The sequence below is a fragment of the Triturus cristatus genome, chromosome 1_2, assembly GCF_964204655.1.
Source record: "Triturus cristatus chromosome 1_2, aTriCri1.1, whole genome shotgun sequence".
Lineage (NCBI taxonomy): Eukaryota > Metazoa > Chordata > Amphibia > Caudata > Salamandridae > Triturus > Triturus cristatus.
In genome coordinates this window covers 1,111,148,397-1,111,168,004 of record NC_140580.1, presented here as the reverse complement: position 1 = coordinate 1,111,168,004, position 19,608 = coordinate 1,111,148,397, and positions in this window count along the sequence as shown.

Genomic DNA, 19,608 nt, shown 5'->3' with positions numbered 1-19,608 from the left:
TTTAGTGAGAAAGATCTGGAGGTCGTCACAGAGGAATGTGTGGCACACAATAATGATCTTTTTGGCAAAAGCTTATTTAATGTTTCTGACTCCCAGAAAACGAAGATTTGGAAGGGAATGCAGGAAATAAAAATTCTGTTTGTTTTTACATAGCGTATCAGTGAAGAGATCAGAAAATGCTGGTCTGATCTGTGTTCGCGGTCAAACAAGACGGTTGCAAATTGTCTGTATGAGGCACGTAGAACAGGCAGGGTTCCATCGAGACAGCCATCATCAACTCCTCTTAAGGACCTCATAGACTCAACTTTGCAGCCAGAGAGTATTGCGGGACAACAGACATCGACACATGCAAACCACCCACTACATCTAAAAGTACGTTTTAAAATATCAATGGTAATTTTTAAGTATGTATTAAGAATAGAGTTACATATTAAAATGATTCGCATTTTGCAAACCACTTGACAAAAATGATTATTTTTGTCTTCCTGGTGCAATATGGGAGATGTAGTTCATACATTTTAATGGATTGTCCCACTCGATTCAGCTTTATATGAGAAACAAATAGACTTTAATACATGGCTAAGAAAATTCTTTAAAGGGGTAGGTGGAATTAAATTTTTGTTTTTAATATAAAGTATTTGAATTACAATAAAAATTGATTTAAAGCTCAGCATGTGGTATGCATATGTATACATCACAGATGTTCCAACACAGCGAGAAGAAGAGGATTCTTAAGACAATCTGTCAGGCACGGAGGAAGCCACAGAAGCAAGAGCCACACCAACACCACCTGTGCCATCTCAACACCGACCAGCAGTTTCTCCACTGCCAGAAGCATTAATGTTATTTTTTTTTTGTCCTCAACATTGTTTTTGATAGTTAGTTTAAAAAAGAATTGTTGGGAAAAATACATACTGAAAAACACTTTGTTGTGTTTTTTTGGTAATATAAAAAACTTAAACCATTCATTCTGAACTGTAATAAAAGTTACATTTTGATTTATGGCAGTGCAACAATGTTCACTTGTATTTCCTTTTACATTTTTGCATTTTTTGTTTACCTTTAAAGTAATGTGTTGTGATGTTGAGATGAGGTGCTCTGCCTCCACCAGCACGAGAGGCATCTTGGGGTAGCTGGGGTAGAATCCTCATCCTCAGAATCTGAATCTAAATCAATTGGTACACTTATTGGTAGGTTATGCACACTGCATAAGTGGCTATTATTTTGCAACATATGACTGGACTATACTGCAGTGCTCCCCTACTTTTAGGAACACACTTGATTTTTACATTCAGTTTCCCAAAAGTCCATTAAACTACTGAACATGTGCGCTTGTGCACTTGATTGTATCTGTACTCACTTATGGTGGCAGGATTTTGATATAGGTTCATTATCAATCGCATTAAGGAATAAGCACTGTCACCTAAAATCCCATTGTGTCTGAACATCTAAGAGTTGTGTCTGGTGCCATGAAAATGGGCTAAAAGGTCTGTTGTTACACAGGAGGCATCACACACATAAGAACTCATTTGCAGATGGCGGGCATATTTCAATATGAGTTCCATCAACACAACGTACAATATTGGGGAAATGTGTAATATGATTAAAAAAGGTTCTCTGTTGTAAGTCACGTTGTGATCTAGGAAAAACAATAAGTGATTAATCTTTAACAACATAACATTAAAAATTCAATGACAAAAACGAGATAAGGTACTTTGTGAAACTCCCCGTTCAACTGCAGTTACTCCCTGATAACTCCCTGAAGTCAAAAGGTGTAGGGAACAGAATACTTGGACATGCTATGAGATTGCAGTACTTCTCTCTGTTGGTCGTAGAAGTGTTTGTAAATCATCAATTATATCTTAAATGACTGGAGTACTAAGCCCATATTGATCATATATCTCCTCCTCTGTCTGTTAATAAAGGGTTATCCGAATCCTAAAAGTCATTGTAGGAGAGTAGGGTCTGCTATCCTATGGTCACCCCAAATTTTTGCTTTTTGCTTCACTGGTTTTTGACATATTGAGGCTGTGGGCCTGCTAATCAGACCCCCAGCCTGCTGTTCTCTCTAACTAAATTGACACTATGCACCCTAGGTGCATAACCAATTGGAATTGGATCACCCTGTGAGCCCCTGTACCAGTGTACACTAGGTACCCAGGGCATTGGTGTATCTAAGGCCTACCAGGGGCTGCAGCATGTATTATGCCACCCCTGGCCTGGCCTAACAAATTTGACACAACTGGCTGATCACTCAGCTGGGGTAAGTTGGTGTAACCACCTCTTACTTAGGTGTAGTATACCTATACCTAACCTTAAATGGGACACATGTTAACCTATAAGTCACTCCTATGGCAGGCATTGACAATCCTGAAGGCAGAGTGCTTGGTTCCATGTGAGATGGTGCTCTGGCATGAGCTGAGCCTGTCTGCAGTGGTCGGAACAACTTCCTTCTACCGTTTCCAGATATCGTCATACCATATACTCTTAAGTGCATTATGAACCTCGCGGTTAAATGCTATCTTTGGTTTGGCTTTATCAAAACATGTCGAGTAAGGTGTCATACGAACTGGAATACTAACCCCTCGCCAATTCTGATGACGGGGTTAGCATTCCACCCTTCTAGAGGGACACGACATGTACAGTACCTGAAACCCGGGTAAAATCAGACATAGCCTCAGCTCCACAAAATGGATGCTGCCACCACAGACACAAGTCTGCCCTCCTGCTGCTGGGAGTCCTTCCAGCTTGGGAGACGTGGACAAAGGGTTTCCTGCCAGGGGAGGTGCGAGCACAACCCCAGACAGGATTTTGTGTATTGGTCAGGTAGGGCTTGAAAGGAATCAGACATGCCTGAGGCTCACAAGGAGCCTCGGTGCATATGCCAGTTCAAACCGGTCCTGGGGCACACCAGCCCCGGACCTGGGGCGAGCTGGACAAAGGATTGGGGGTGTAACCACCCCCCTTCCTGGTCCCACCCTTAGGGAGGGACCTAGCAGGTAGTCCGGCCCCTAGAATCCGCTTAAAGGTAGGAGCTGTGTCCTAAGACTTCAGACATCCTGGAATCAACTTAACCACAAGAAGAAGACGGGAACTTCGACGCTCTGCTGCACAGAGGACAGAAGGAAATCTCCCCTATGCTCAGGGAGTGACCATCTTGCTAACGCAAGCACCAACCAGCTATTCGACGTCTGGTTTGCCGCCGCCTCCCGCCGGAGCCCGAGCCCAGAGCCCGACAAGACCTGAACCTCCAGACCTCTCACAGCCCGATCCACAGTCCCTGCAAAGAAGGAACCCGTGGAGGCACCGAGACACGTGGAGCCAGCCATCTTGAAAGACCAATGACAAGCTACAAGCGCAACGACAGAGGCTCCCTCCAAGTTGTGCTTTGGGTCCTGAGAAGCCCAACCACCGAGCAGCATCTGCACCAAAGGTGAGCCCTCCAGCATCTCCACGATCTGTGTGGGGCCCCTCTGCACTTTGCATCTCGACGTGCCTGCCCAGTCCCTGGCCCGCCGGCTAGTGGCCATTTTGGCGACCTAATTTGAAATCAACGACGCTGGTCTGGTTGCTCCAGACTGGCCCTAGCTGCTCTCCAAAAGAGCAGCCCCTCTGACCTTTCTGGTCAGAACAATCAGCTTACTTCTCCTTCCACGACTCCTGCCTTTGCCAAGACTTGTTTGCCTCTTTCGAGTCGCCGACACCGCCGACAGTGAGAGCCTGCGTGGGACAGCTCGTGAACCGACTCCTGGACGTCGTCGACCTTCAGGGACCACGTGGCTGCGGAGACAAGCTACACCTCATCACCTGTTTGCACCCGACATCACCTGGTACCTACCTGGTGTCACGCCGGTCACTGGCTAGTGACTGTGAACACTGTCCCCTCTGCTTTCAGGTCTTCTACAACTCCGATCCACTCTTGGATCCACCGCATCTCTTCTGGACCGACCGCCTGCAGCATCTTTGTCATCAGGCTCCATTGAATCGATAGAAGAAACCCGACGCACTTCGAGACCTATGCACCCGCTTCCTGTGGGTGAGGTAAAGCTGGCACTCCGGTGCCCAAGTGTAGAGAAACATCTCTAGTGTCTGTGTTTTGAATCTTAAGATCGTAGTCCATCCAGAAGACCCTTTCTGCAGTAACTTTTAAACTTTTACGCACCCATTGAAAACCTATGGGAGCACGCGTGTAACTTTCCTCACTGCACACGCGACCCGTGGACCTCCTGGTCACTAACTGAAGTTAGCTCCTTGTAGGCCCAGCTATTCTAGAGGCCCTAGGCCTTTTCCCTTTCCTGTTCGTGGTACTTATACCACTATTTTAGTATATGGTTTGAGTGGCCACCAGGGCCCATCCATATAAAGTGCAACTTCTGTATATTATAACGTTGTCTTGTTTAACGATTTGTGCTCCTGTGCTCATAAAGAGTCTAGGGGATACTTTGAGAAATAAATACATATATATTTTGAATATATATCTGTGTGGTGTCCTTTCATTGGTATAAAGGGGGGTTACATTTGGTAAAACAGCCTGCTTAACACGCTTTAACGAGTTTAGCCTCAAAGACTGCTTAGCCTACGCTACCACTAGGGCAGCTAGTCCGAAAAGGTTGACTTACAACCACACCATAAGGGTTGCTTGGCATGGTACAAGGTGGTCACTTTAACTAGTGAACAGCATATACCAGGCCAACTTCTCACATTGGTGAGCAGTGGTTGGATTTGAGCTTGCTGTGTTTTACCTCTGTAATCTCTTTGTTACCAATTGAAAGATCATACAGGTACCTTTAGGTACATATAAAACAAGATAGATATAGTTAAGTTCTACTGAACTTAGTTGTTGTAGAGCAAAGGGAGTAGCACACCCTGACTACAACTACTAGATAGGTTTAGTAGGAAAACCCAAGTGTAGGTAGATTGCAACACATCCACCCACACTTAAGAGCAATGGCTGGGGCAGAGGGGTCCAATGTACCCATCTCTGTTGAGAGTGACCCCCAGAGGGCACCATCCATCTTTGCTATCCTAAACCAAAATGAGCTCAGGCAGTTGGCAAATATCAGGGGCCTTAAACAGCCCAAGAACCCTACCTCTGCTGAACTCAGAGAGCTTTTACAAGCTGATGAAGATCAGAAAGCTCTCAAGAAAGCCTCCCAGTTAGGCCCCTTAGGGACTGGAACAGGAGGCCCCCCTTCTGAAGATACTACTGAGGTACCCCTTTCCAATAGTCACCCCTTAGATGAGAATCATACTACAGAGGATGAAAGTGATAAGGGTACTGATACAGAAGGTAGTGGGGATGAAGGGAGAACTAGCCCAGTGCCAAGTGTTATACGTGGCCCAGCTAACTTAAGGCTACTGGGGACTGACAATGGGATCATCCCATTGGATCTCCCTAGTGGACTTAACCAGGGGTTTGGGAGGCAAAGGAATCACTCAGGTCAATCTAATGCTTCTCATGCCTCTAGAGGCTCTCAAGGTCACTCCAGAAGAAGGATGACCACCCCTCAGAGGAGGGAACATGAGGCCAGAATGCAGGAAGCTCAGCTAAGGATCAGGAGACAGGAGCTAGAAGTAGCCCTGATGGAAGAGAAACTGAACAAGGCTAGGCAACCTAGAGAGAGTGGGTCTATACCCACTGGTGGCAGCATTGTCCCTAAGGACAAAGATAGGGTCTTTGACAATAGGAACCTGTCCAAGGTTGTGCCCCCCTACAAAAGTGGGGATGATATCCACAAGTGGATGACTGCTCTTGAGAGAGCCTGCAAAGTGCAGCAGGTTCCTGAAGACCAGTGGGCAGCAATATTATGGCTCTCCTTTGAAGGAAGAGGCAGAGATAGACTCCTCACTGTTAGAGAGGAGGATGTCAGAAACTACAGAGCCCTGAAGAGTGTCCTAGTTGATGGGTTAGGCTTAACCACTGAACAGTACAGGTTAATGTTCAGAGACACCCAGAAGACACAGACTCAGGACTGGTCTGAATACATTGAATGTGCCACTAAGGTTTTGGAGGGTTGGTTGCTGGGAAGTAAGGTGTCTGATTATACAGGATTGTACAATTTGATGATGAGAGAACAGATTTTAAATAACTGTCAGAACCAGCAACTGCATCAACACTTGGTTGACTCAGATCTGACCTCTCCCCAAGAATTGGGAAAGAAGGCAGACAAATGGGTCAGAACCAGGGTTAAGCAAAAGAACCAGAACCAGGGCCAAGGGGGTGATCAGAAGAAAACAGACCAAAAGGGTGGAGATCAGAAATCTAAAGACCAGAAGTCTTCAACAGGGCCCCAAACTAGTACTAACGAGGGTGGGTCCCAGCCTAAAGGGAAAAAGAAAGAAGGTCCAAAGAAACCCTGGTGCAAATCTTGCAAGAATACAACTCACTGGACTAGTGATTGTAAGAAGGGTGGAGCCCCCAACACTGTTGCCCCTAAGGCACCTGCTCCCAGTACTACTGTTAGCAGTGTTGGTCCCCAGACAAAGGGTGTAGTGGGAATCACTATGGGAACTGAAGGAGATTCTGACTTAGACAGAACCCTGACACAGGCAGTCTTGATCTGTGATGGGGACATGGATTTGTCCCTGGCTGTGAGTCCCAGTAACCTGGGCAAGTACAGCCAGACTCCTTTAATAAATGAAAAAGTGGCTCAAGCCTACAGGGACACATGTGCCAGTGTCACTATGGTGATACCAGGCTTTGTGGATCCTGGACAGTACATACCAGGTGAGAATTACCTGGTGACCAATGCCAGCAATGCCACTACTTCACATAGTGTGGCAGTTGTTAACTTCTCATGGGGAGGGGTAACTGGCCTCAAAAGGGTTGTGGTTAGTGCAGACCTCCCAGTAGAATGTTTGTTGGGCAATGACCTAGAGAGTTCTCTATGGTCAGAAGTGGAGTACAGGACACATGCAGAGATGTTAGGTATATCACCACATGTCCTTGCTGTGACCAGGTCACAGGCCAAAAAGTGCCTTACTGAACCACAGGTCTTGGATCCTGGAACAATGGACCAAGCACCTACCAAGAAGAAGAACAGGAGGGTTAAGGCTGTGCCTTCCCCCCTGCCTCCAAGTGATGATCAGCCTGCCCAGGAAGATGATCTAGAGAACCCTGAAGGAACTGTCCCTGAAGAGCTTGAACCTGATCAGGTTGAGTTTCTGGGGACAGGGGGACCTTCCAGGGCTGACTTGGGGCAGGCTCAGTTATCCTGTCCATCTCTTGAACCCCTCAGACAGCTGGCTGCTGCTGAGGCTGCTGGGAATGCTCAAGGTACCCATAAAGTGTATTGGGATGATGGGCTCCTTTATTCAGAGGCTAGAGACCCAAAACCTGGTGCAACCAGGAGGTTGGTATACCTCTGCAATTCAGGGGCTTCCTTCTTACCTTGGCCCATGATATTCCTCTAGCAGGACACTTAGGCCAGAACAAGACTTGGGACAGGCTTGTCCCTCACTTTCACTGGCCTCACATGAATGAAGATACAAAGGAGTTTTGTCGCTCCTGTGTGACCTGCCAAGCCAGTGGCAGATCAGGTTGCACAACAAAGGCCCCCCTAATACCACTACCTGTGGTGGGGGTTCCCTTTGAAAGAGTGGGAATAGATATAGTGGGTCCCATGGATCCTCCCACTGCATCTGGGCACAGATTTATACTGGTGGTAGTGGATCATGCCACCAGGTATCCAGAGGCAATTCCCCTTAGGACCACTACAGCTCCTGTTGTGGCCAGGGCCCTGCTGGGAGTATTCTCCAGAGTGGGGTTTCCTAAGGAGGTGGTTTCTGACAGAGGTACCAACTTCATGTCAGGATACTTGACAGCTATGTGGAAGGAATGTGGTGTCAACTACAAGTTCACCACTCCTTATCACCCACAATGCAATGGGCTTGTTGAGAGATTCAACAAGACCCTAAAGGGTATGATCAAAGGATTACCTGAAAAGCTCAGGCGAAGATGGGACATCCTTCTACCCTGCCCTCTGTTTGCTTACAGAGAGGTCCCACAAAAAGGAGTTGGCTACAGCCCCTTTGAATTGTTGTTTGGGCACCCTGTAAGAGACCCACTGCGTTTAGTGAAGGAAGGATGGGAGTTACCTCTCAAAAAGCCTAAACAAGACATAGTGGACTATGTACTTGGTCTCCGCTCCAGGATGGCTGAGTATATGGAGAAGGCATCCAAAAACCTTGAGGCAAGCCAGGCCTTACAGAAAGCTTGGCATGACCAAAAGGCTGTCTTGGTTGAGTTTCAGCCAGGACAGAAGGTATGGGTGTTGGAGCCAGTGGCCCCAGCAGCACTCCAAGACAAATGGTCTGGACCCCATACAATCCAGGAAAAGAAGGGAGAGGTTACCTACTTGGTGGACCTAGGAACTCCCAGGAGTCCCCACAGGGTACTCCATGTTAACAGGCTAAAAGCATATGTTGACAGGGCAGACATGGGCTTGCTCATGGCTACAGATGAGGGACAGGAGGAAGAGAGTGACCCTCTCCCAGACCTGTTGTCTCAGAACCCTGAAGATGGTTCAGTTGAAGGAGTGACCCTTGGAGGCAACCTCACTGATCATCAGCAGATTGAATGTAGACAGGTTCTACAATCATTTCAGCATATGTTTTCATTGATACCTAGTCAAACTGACTGGTGTACCCATGTGGTGGACACTGGTGACAGTCTGCCTGTAAAGAACAAACTTTACAGACAACCTGACCACGTCAGGGACTGTATAAAGGCTGAGGTACACAAAATGCTGGAACTGGGTGTCATTGAACCCTCAGAGAGCCCCTGGGCTAGCCCAGTGGTTCTGGTCCCCAAACCTCACACCAGAGATGGCAAGAGAGAGATGAGGTTCTGTGTGGATTACAGAGGACTCAATGCTGTCACTAGGACAGATGCACATCCTATTCCAAGGGCAGATGAGCTCATAGATAAACTGGCTTCTGCTAAGTTTTTGAGCACATTTGATTTGACAGCTGGCTATTGGCAAATCGGGTTAGCTGAGGAGTCCAAGGCCAAAACAGCATTCTCAACCCCAGGTGGGCACTATCAATTTTTGGTGATGCCCTTTGGTCTGAAGAATGCACCTGCCACCTTCCAAAGGTTGGTGAATCAAGTCCTTACTGGGTTGGATGACTTTTGTGCAGCATATCTTGATGACATTGCTGTCTTTAGCTCCACCTGGGAGGATCACCTGATCCACCTGAAGAAGGTCCTTGAGGCTCTGCAAAAGGCAGGCCTCACTATCAAGGCTACTAAGTGCCAGATAGGGCAGGGTAAGGTTGTGTATTTGGGCCACCTTGTAGGTGGAGGCCAAGTTCAACCACTGGAGAGTAAGATACAATCCATCAAGGACTGGTCTCCTCCAACCACCCAGACTCAAGTTCGAGCTTTCTTGGGCTTGACTGGGTACTACAGGAAGTTTGTTAAGAACTATGGGTCCATTGTGACTCCTCTTAATGATCTGACATCCAAGAAGATGCCCAAAAAGGTTCAGTGGACAGTAAGCTGTCAAAAGGCGTTTGATGACCTGAAGAAGGCCATGTGCTCTGCACCTATCCTGAAAAGTCCTGACTACTCCAAAGAGTTTATTGTCCAAACAGATGCTTCTGACTTGGGTGTGGGAGCTGTGCTGTCACAACTTAATGTAGATGGTCAAGACCAACCCATTGCTTTTATTAGCAGAAGGTTGACCCCCAGAGAGAAGAATTGGTCAGCTATTGAGAGGGAGGCCTTTGCTGTGGTGTGGGCCCTGAAGAAGCTGAGGCCATACTTGTTTGGCACTCACTTCAAGATTCAGACCGACCATAAGCCCCTCTTGTGGCTAAATCAGATGAAGGGTGAAAACCCCAACCTGCTTAGGTGGTCCATTTCCCTACAGGGGATGGACTTTACAGTGGAGCACAGGCCAGGTACAGACCATGGGAATGCAGATGGTCTCTCCAGGTACTTCCACTTAGGACATGAAGACGAAACTGGTCAAGGCTAGTTTAATGTCCCTGCGTTTCGGGGGGGGGGGGGGTTGTGTAGGAGAGTAGGGTCTGCTATCCTATGGTCCCCCCAAATTTTTGCTTTTTGCTTCACTGGTTTTTGACATATTGAGGCTGTGGGCCTGCTAATCAGACCCCCAGCCTGCTGTTCTCTCTAACTAAATTGACACTATGCACCCTAGGTGCATAACCAATTGGAATTGGATCACCCTGTGAGCCCCTGTACCAGTGTACACTAGGTACCCAGGGCATTGGTGAATCTAAGGCCTACCAGGGGCTGCAGCATGTATTATGCCACCCCTGGCCTGGCCTAACAAATTTGACACAACTGGCTGATCACTCAGCTGGGGTAAGTTGGTGTAACCACCTCTTACTTAGGTGTAGTATACCTATACCTAACCTTAAATGGGACACATGTTAACCTATAAGTCACTTCTATGGCAGGCCTTGACAATCCTGAAGGCAGAGTGCTTGGTTCCATGTGAGATGGTGCTCTGGCATGAGCTGAGCCTGTCTGCAGTGGTCGGAACAACTTCCTTCTACCGTTTCCAGATATCGTCATACCATATACTCTTAAGTGCATTATGAACCTCGCGGTTAAATGCTATCTTTGGTTTGGATTTATCAAAACATGTTGAGTAAGGTGTCATACGAATTGGAATACTAACCCCTCGCCAAATCTGGCGACGGGGTTAGCATTCCACCCTTCTAGAGTGACACGACATGTACAGTACCTGAAACCCGGGTAAAATCAGACATAGCCTCAGCTCCACAAAATGGATGCTGCCACCACAGACACAAGTCTGCCCTCCTGCTGCTGGGAGTCCTTCCAGCTTGGGAGATGTGGACAAAGGGTTTCCTGCCAGGGGAGGTGCGAGCACCACCCCAGACAGGATTTTGTGTATTGGTCAGGTAGGGCTTGAAAGGAATCAGACATGCCTGAGGCTCACAAGGAGCCTCGGTGCATATGCCAGTTCAAACCGGTCCTGGGGCACACCAGCCCCGGACCTGGGGTGAGCTGGACAAAGGATTGGGGGTGTAACCACCCCCCTTCCTGGTCCCACCCTTAGGGAGGGACCTAGCAGGTAGTCCGGCCCCTAGAATCCGCTTAAAGGTAGGAGCTGTGTCCTAAGACTTCAGACATCCTGGAATCAACTTAACCACAAGAAGAAGACGGGAACTTCGACGCTCTGCTGCACAGAGGCCAGAAGGAAATCTCCCCTATGGTCAGGGAGTGACCATCTTGCTAACGCAAGCACCAACCAGCTATTCGACGTCTGCTTTGCTGCCGCCTCCCGCCGGAGCCCGAGCCCAGAGCCCGACAAGACCTGGACCTCCAGACTTCTCACAGCCCGATCCACAGTCCCTGCAAAGAAGGAGCCTGTGAAGGCACCGAGACACGTGGAGCCAGCCATCTTGAAAGACCGACGACAAGCTGCAAGCGCGACGACAGAGGCTCCCTCCAAGTTGTGCTTTGGGTCCTGAGAAGCCCAACCACCGAGCAGCATCTGCACCAAAGGTGAGCCTTCCAGCATCTCCACGATCTGTGTGGGGCCCCTCTGCACTTTGCATCTCGACGCGCCTGCCCGGTCCCTGGCCCGCCGGCTAGTGGCCATTTTGGAGACCTAATTTGAAATCAACGATGCTGGTCTGGTTGCTCCAGACTGGCCCTAGCTGCTCTCCAAAAGAGCAGCCCCTCTGACCTTGCTGGTCAGAACAATCAGCTTACTTCTCCTTCCACGACTCCTGCCTTTGCCAAGGCTTGTTTGCCTCTTTCGAGTCGCCGACACTGCCGACAGCCAGAGCCTGCATGGGACAGCTCGTTAACCGACTCCTGGACATCGTCAACCTTCAGGGACCACGTGGCTGCGGAGACAAGCTACACCTCATCACCTGTTTGCACCCGACATCGCCTGGTACCTACCTGGTGTCACGCCGGTCACTGGCTAGTGACTGTGAACACTGTCCCCTCTGCTTTCAGGTCTTCTAAAACTCTGATCCACTCTTGGATCCACCGCATCTCTTCTGGACCGACCGCCTGCAGCATCTTTGTCATCAGGCTCCATTGAATCGATAGAAGAAACCCGACGCACTTCGAGACCTATGCACCCGCTTCCTGTGGGTGAGGTAAAGCTGGCACTCCGGTGCCCAAGTGTAGAGAAACATCTCTAGTGTCTGTGTTTTGAATCTTAAGATCGTAGTCCATCCAGAAGACCCTTTCTGCAGTAACTTTTAAACTTTTACGCACCCATAGAAAACCTATGGGAGCACGCGTGTAACTTTCCTCACTGCACATGCGACCCGTGGACCTCCTGGTCACTAACTGAAGTTAGCTCCTTGTAGGCCCAGCGATTCTAGAGGCCCTAGGCCTTTCCCTTTCCTGTTCGTGGTACTTATACCACTATTTTAGTATATGGTTTGAGTGGCCACCAGGGCCCATCCATATAAAGTGCAACTTCTGTATATTATAACGTTGTCTTGTTTAACGATTTGTGCTCCTGTGCTCATAAAGAGTCTAGGGGATACTTTGAGAAATAAATACATATATATTTTGAATATATATCTGTGTGGTGTCCTTTCATTGGTATAAAGGGGGGTTACATTTGGTAAAACAGCCTGCTTAACACGCTTTAACGAGTTTAGCCTCAAAGACTGCTTAGCCTACGCTACCACTAGGGCAGCTAGTCCAAAAAGGTTGACTTACAGCCACACCATAAGGGTTGCTTGGCATGGTACAAGGTGGTCACTTTAACTAGTGAACAGCATATTCCAGGCCAACTTCTCACAGTCATCTTCTGTCTCCCTCTCCTTCTCTGCACACCAGCCAAAATCCTCATCCTCCTCGCCAACACATACAAGGCCGCCATAATGAAAGGGGCTGATGTTTTTGTGGCACTTTATATAGATTGAACCTGATTAGCACCTGATTAGAGTTGGTGGTAAATTGCACATGCAAAAAAACTATTTTGCAACAAGTCGCAATTTACCAATGCTTCATACATACAAGTACCGAATCACTATTACAAAATCCCTAATAGTGATTCGCTATTAGGAGTTGCAAACAATACTCATTCAATATTCATTCAGTTTGCTAAAAACGTAAAGTGAATGACTTTCATACATCTCAAAAGGCTTTCTTGATTCACAAACAGCCCGATACACGAATCGGACTTTGCGAATGCAAACAAGACTATGTGCATCAAACTGAATTAAAATTATCATATTAATAAACATCTCATCAATTAAAAATTAAATAAGAGGGAAGCTAGGTAAACATTGCACATTGTTCATCACATATATGCCTAGTCTGTTATATAATCCCCTAAATATGTTATTTATTTTGTTGAGTAATGTAGCCTAGTGTTTGTCATTTCATGTTTGCCAGTGCACCTCATATTGGAGCACCAATTTTCTGCATTTTTCCCCAGCAATTGATCAGTCTTCTTGCCCTGCCCCAATTGCTGGGGTCTTTAAAACGCTTTTCATTCACTAAGGTCTATGGTGGAAGTTGGGGGGCTGTTTTACCTGAAAGCTACATGTTCTACCCGATAGACGACAATGCTTATGTTAGTTTATTGGAAAGCATATGGAAGTTACAGTCACTGTGCTGTACGTTTTTGATTCAGCTGTTGCAAACCATGCACATGGTGAATCTGTGAGCAGATTTCTAGCTACTGTACAGCAAAGAATGGAAAAACCTTTTAGCTATTATAACGCAAGAAAGAACACATTTGCGACAATTTAGCATATTCAAATTCTGTTAATCTACACAAAAAATTAAACTAAGAAACTCATGTTAAGAGAGGCCTGCATCGGTTTAGTACATCTATATTGACCAAGTCCTTTCTCTGTTCAAACCAGAGCTATGTTAACCTGTATTATGATCTCTGACGCATGTAACGTTATCAAGCATATAGAAAAAGCATGCTCACGTGATGTCTCATCACATCTTACCTCATCTCATTCTACAACTCAATGCTGCAGATTTCCATAGCATATTTTTCCAAAGCATTCGATTAGGTGCACTCAGGTTCCATGCAGTCTACCTCTTCTCATTCAGACGAATTTCTGCAAATGCTGGAAAAGTGGAAACATACTGCAGAATTCACATTTCTAAAGGATGAAAGAAAGAGACTGTTGGGGAGAGAGGCCACAGTCTCCCGCGTCTCCCTAAAGTCTTGGAGTGAGCTGTGACAGCCTCACAAGGCCTATCTAATCTGACCCCCAAAAAGTAAGCAGGTTTTTGTGCTTGGTAAATTTCTAGGTCAGCCTTAGTAGAATAGCTCGAAGAGTAATTACCACTTCAGAAAAATGCTTCTGTATACGTTCATTAACTAACCAAACAACAATATAGTTCTGAAATAATGAACAGCAAAGGTTCAAAGCAGGTTACAAACATTAAGGCAATAAAGTGTGCTTCATGCAGATGACCAGAACTCAGACATCCGCTGTGGCCAACCTGAGAGTGGATGCAGTCAGGCAACATTTGTGTTTGGTCCCATTGTAAGCAGCTTATCTTTGAACTTAGAAGCATTTGTGGAGGATGAAATTTGGCAGTGAGGCAAAATAATACTGTAGTCAGGTAGTGCTCCTCAACATCAGTGACAATGAAGGCATCACCCTACATTAGCCATGACCTTCCTGCAACAAAAAAAAACCAGAGTAAACCCAGCAGCATAGTTGGAGTTGCCATGGTGGCATTTATTTGTGGAGGCTTAGCAGGTTTCTTCTGGTCTTCCAGTGGAACGTTTTGTTAACAAAGCCCAAAGTGTATTCACAAGTTCTAACTGTGAAGAGAAATCATCAAATTGTCAGGACTGGTCCCTCAAGCTCCATTCTATTTATCCATTAGCAGGAGGTCCCCACAACTCAGCCTCCAGGTCCACAATAAATGTTTGGTTTGAACTAGACCACAGGAATTCCTCCAGTTGGGCAGTCACTGCCACTGTCTCTGGAACTTCTGAACACTCTTGTCTCCAAAGGACAGGCAGAGTTCATTGGCAGGACGTTGGCCCTCCTTAGCTCTGTAGATCAGCAAATCACAAAAAATACCGCAATGGAAAAATACTGAAGAGGAAAACTGAAGGAAATTATCCAAAACATACAGAAATGTACCTGTGAACAGTATTTAGTTTAAAGACGAGAACCCTCACTCACCAAGATGGGGACATGCTTCATCATTGGGTCCCCTCTTGCACACAGTGTCCGCAAGGTACTCTGTGTGGGCTACAACTCTCCCGCAGGAGAGGAGCATGAGGTGTTCTATACTCCAATATGAGTGTGTGAATAAGGGGCAGAGTGCAAAAATTAATATCTAATGTGAATCTAAAACCATCTCAATGTGGTGAAAAATTATTTATTGGCTCTCCCTAATGGATGGATTTAAAATAAGTAGCGTGACGATAAGAATACAAATTTTCTTGTCTGACTAGGTCAGGTCAACATGTTTCTGCCTGTTGATATAAGTTCATGGCGTTCGTCAGGACCATTGTCTTGTCACTCTGCTTAAAATATGTAATATCAAAACCATACTTAAATTCTGTAGGTATCATAAGTGACCAGCATCATTGGGTCTTCTTTTATTAAGCAGTTCAATACCTGCCAATACCTTTTAATGGTCTTTGCGAACGGATGTCGACTCACTCCGTGCGCCTCTCCCGAATGGAGCCTCTGTAGATCAGCACAAGACTATTCCAGCGAGTTACTGAAAGAAGAAGTGAAGTAGAGATACCGCTCTCCAATGGAACGGGCAAATGGCAGCATTTCTTCAATTCAATAGGGGGGAAACCTTCTTTTGAGACAGCACAATGTCTTAAATGGTAAACCAGGAAGGTATGTGTGGTGTTATTTAGTCAGTCCAAATGAAATTCCCAGATACAGGAAGCTAGTATGGCAGCAAAGTGACGAACGTCTTTTCCTGTGTACGTGCTTTGTGACATCAAAACTATTCCAGAGTCACATACTCCAAAAATTCCCAATCGTGATTCCCTATCCCTGTGTAGAGCCACCCTCTGTTCCTCCCCAGCTCACTCCCTTTTGCTTAAAAAAAAAAATCTTCTCCCTGGAGGCAATATCTGACCCACGTGCCCTAAAAGTTCCACATGAACTGGGTCTTTTGCCTTCCCTTCTTTGGGTAATAGTTAATTCTGATTCTATTCTTCCGCAGATGCCCCACGTGGCCGGTCCCATCCTTTGGCATGCTATGTAGAGTCCACTATAGTGCCATCTAGAGATCAAGAAAAAGAGAAGGTGTGAGTGGGGTGAAATCCAGGACCCGCACATGCATGTATCAGTAATTATTTTCAGCTACTTCCTGGTGGAATACATTTCATATCACATAACTGTTAAAAAATAATCATGTACCTGGAATTGACCTTCACCATTGTCTTTAGTTTCCAGGTTATCTCTATGTTGCCAATTTGTTCTAAAAAGCACTTTCCACTATAATGTCAACCTATATTATATATAGCCGCAGATTTGCGCCTGCAGTTCTGAAACAATGCAATCAAACATTTCATATTAACTTTGAAAAACAGTTAGCCCAAAATCCCCCTTCACTCCTACATTCCATGTCTGTAGTTCAGGGCTTATTTATAAAGGTATTTTCAGCTATGGTATTAAGTTTATGGTAAAAAATACCTAATTTTCCCCCGCCAGGAATTCACCAAAGGATTTTTCTGGTGGGTGTAAATATATTTACTACTTCGAATTTCTCTTTTATATGCATGGAAAAATATAGAGTAGTAAATCGCACGGAAGGGGTGGGAAGAACTTTCTCCATGGGAATTTTTTTTTCCCATGGTGAAAGAAAAAAACAACATGTGTTTGCACAGGAGGCTCCATTCCTCCTGCACGGAATTCTGGGAATTCTAGGAATGCTCCAACAGTTGATTCTACGATCCAATTGGAATAAAGTAAATGTTCTGTAAAGGCACACAGTAGGTCGTTATCTGTCAGCAAACCTGAATGTCACCAAATTAATGCAACTGAAACCAGTAACTATTTAATGCACCAGGACCGGAGGGCACAAGAGGGTGCCAATGACAGGTGCCCGTGAGTGTTGTTTCTAAAATTGCAGTGGAGACCTTTTTTTAAGCACAATGTTAAAGTGCGGTCTTCCGCTGGACTTCCCACTTCCATTGATTAATTCCTGGGGTCAGTATATTGTTATAGATTGATTCATACAGTTATATCCTACATAACTGCCAACTTAACAATCTTCTAGTTTGAGGAGGGCGGGGTCTTGAAGGGGGGTGGGGCCTTGTACCGAGAAGTACCCGCGAGGCACTTTTGAACCCCCACAGCGCATCCGAGTCCTTCCACCCAAAAGAAAATGTACAGTGGTTTACAGCTTGTTTTCCCTGCCACCGTGTGATATCGGCTCTTCACCGGGAGACAGTGTCATGGGAGTAGCTAAATACTGTGTCACACTACGGCGCCATATGAGTTGCCAGGTATGATCCTATTATCGGCAGGCGAGCTCAAGCTTCTCTAATTTGCTAGCAGCGATGAGACCAACTTCCCATAGAAACTCTACTGTATGTAAACTGGGGGGGGAACAACCTTTACAACGCAACTTTTACAACGCACTACACTTACAACGCATTTTTTACAACGCAACATCCATTACAACGCATTCCATTACATAGCATGACACTACAACGCATTTTTAAAAACTACCTTTACAACGCATTCCATTACAACGCATACTACCTTTACAACGCATACCATTACAACGCATAATATTACACTACACTATCCAACACTTACCCTACTGTTGCACCCCCTGGAGTTAGAATAGTAATTTTTACCCCTATACTATCCAACACTTACCCTACTGTTGCACCCCCTGGAGTTAGAATAGTAATTTTTACCCCTATACTATCCAACACTTACCCTACTGTTGCACCCCCTGGAGTTAGAATAGTAATTTTTACCCCTATACTATCCAACACTTACCCTACTGTTGCACCCCCTGGAGTTAGAATAGTAATTTTTACCCCTATACTATCCAACACTTTCCCTACTGTTGCACCCCCTGGAGTTAGAATAGTAATTTTTACCCCTATACTATCCAACACTTACCCTACTGTTGCACCCCCTGGAGTTAGAATAGTAATTTTTACCCCTATACTATCCAAAACTTACCCTGCTGTTGCACCCCCTGGAGTTAGAATAGTAATTTTTACCCCTATACTGTCCAACACTTACCCTACTGTTGCACCCCCTGGAGTTAGAATAGTAATTTTTACCCCTATACTATCCAACACTTACCCTACTGTTGCACCCCCTGGAGTTAGAAAAGTAATTTATACCCCTATACTATCTAATACTTACCTTAAATGCAATTTAATATTATGCGTTGTAATGATATGCGTTGTAAAGGTAGTATGCGTTGTAATGGAATGCGTTGTAAAGGTAGTTTTTAAAAATGCGTTGTAGTGTCATGCTATGTAATGGAATGCGTTGTAATGGATGTTGCGTTGTAAAAAATGCGTTGTAAGTGCATGCGTTGTAAAAGTGTGCGTTGTAACGACATACATCCAAACTGAGGGCGGCCATGTTTTGATTCAGGAGTGCACTGGCTTGGATTCGATTTTCCTCTGCGGCTACAATCAGGAATTTGGAACCCAGAACGCAGCATTTATTCTCGCCGAATTCAAACATTTCATACACGCGCCCCTTACCCCCGTCCTCCTGCACGTGAAGCCTAATCTCTTGCTCGCAGATGCGCCCCTTTGTGCAGCATGAAAGCTCTTCACATATTCCCTTTAATTAATCAAGGGCCTGTGTTTTCCGCAGACAGGTGCATTGTCTCCGTGCGGGGATGGAAATTATCCACCTGAGAGCGCCACTTCCGGGTCCGGGCGCACAGTGCAGGCTGAGTGAGCAGAGAGCTCTCCATCCGGGCCTGCTTAGTATGCGTAACATGGGTGATGGATGGTTTTATGAATTCTGCACTGAGATGGGAACTGGAATAGATGTAACGATATTCAGTGCACTTCTTCAGCACGCTTTCAAAGTGGCCAGGGGTCAGGTGCCCACAAGGTACACACGAGTCACTGCTACAGTTGGTAAGTTAAGCAAATGCCTCAAAAATATTAATGAAGCAGACTTTTTGTAACTTTTTCAAATGTGCATTTTGCACTGCAACTGATTAGTCACATCTTAAAGGTGGGTTTGACAGAGTTCAGTTCTGGAGTTGGAGATAAATACACCCTCTGGAGTCAGTGGCCCTAGAGAGCCAACTCCTCCCTCCCTTAAGGAACCACTGCTCAGTAGAATACCAGACTGCAGAGCAAGCCCCCACCCCCAAGGGTAGGGAAGCAGTTAGAAGGATAAAAGGGAGATAAAACGAGAAAAAGTGAAAATTCTTTAGGATGCCCTAATGGTACCGTCAATATACACTCACCTGGATGTTTAAGAGCGGCTACGGGAGTCACGTGACCCCCACCATTCCCCTTCTGGATCGCCCACTCCGACCATGGTAATTCCGAGGGGAGGCGTGCAGCCCGACAGTAGGATAGGGGCTGGGAGGGAGGAAAGATTGATTGTATCAAATTGCATTATGAATTTCTAAAGCGTGCGAATACCCTTAGGCGTCTTGGCGCTAGCAATCCCAGA